Raw genomic sequence first — 883 nt, forward strand, 5'->3', positions numbered from 1 at the left:
TGTAACAAACCTGCATGTCCTGCACATGTACCCCTGAACTTAGAATAAAAGTTGAAAAAATAAATAAATAAATAAATAAATAAATAAAATATATAAATGGAAAGGTCTGGTGGTACTTCTCAGAAACTTTCTTTAAAAGAGAGCCTCCAAATCTGCTTTTTCTCATCATGGTCTTGATCCTGCTACCTTAAATGAAGCTGCTGCCATCTTGGAATGTAAAGGTGAAGGCCACATGCTGGAGATAGCAGAGCAGTGAGCTGGAAAAAACTTTGTTCCCTAATACTTTGTGCTACATGACTGACTACTACTATCTGAAACCTTAATATTTTACTGCTTAACTTACTGGAGAAGAAATAAACTATGACATTATTTTATTATGCTACTTAACTGGGTAGTTTATTGTTAATAGCCCTAATACAATATTCTTTGCATCTATGCAGTTATTTTCCTCTCTCTGTAAAATATCACAGCTCAAATATAGGTCAGTGTCATCTTAGAGCCATAAATTGTTAACATATATAGAGTAAAATGCATGACAAATTTAGACTTAATAGAATATTCAACTTAAACACAAATTGGTCATAAACAGACATAGAAAAGAATAATTAAATCCAATAGTAAATAAACTTGTGGACCAATTACCAAAAACTTCCAAGATTTCCAGAAATACATTTTGCTAATAACATTTTAATCTAGTGAGCAACATGTTTCTAATTTTAAAATAATAAAACCTTCCCACATAAATTATAATTTTAATAGATACTCTCCATATTCACTTGATATAATTAATTTGAATAAATACATTAAAAGTAAAATAATTATATCTACACTAGTTTATTAACTAAATCTTTGTAAAAACAAAATGATCCATAATAGAAACAGA

The sequence above is a fragment of the Colobus angolensis genome, unplaced genomic scaffold (genome assembly GCF_000951035.1).
Source record: "Colobus angolensis palliatus isolate OR3802 unplaced genomic scaffold, Cang.pa_1.0 Scaffold118, whole genome shotgun sequence".
Classification (NCBI taxonomy): Eukaryota; Metazoa; Chordata; class Mammalia; order Primates; family Cercopithecidae; genus Colobus; species Colobus angolensis.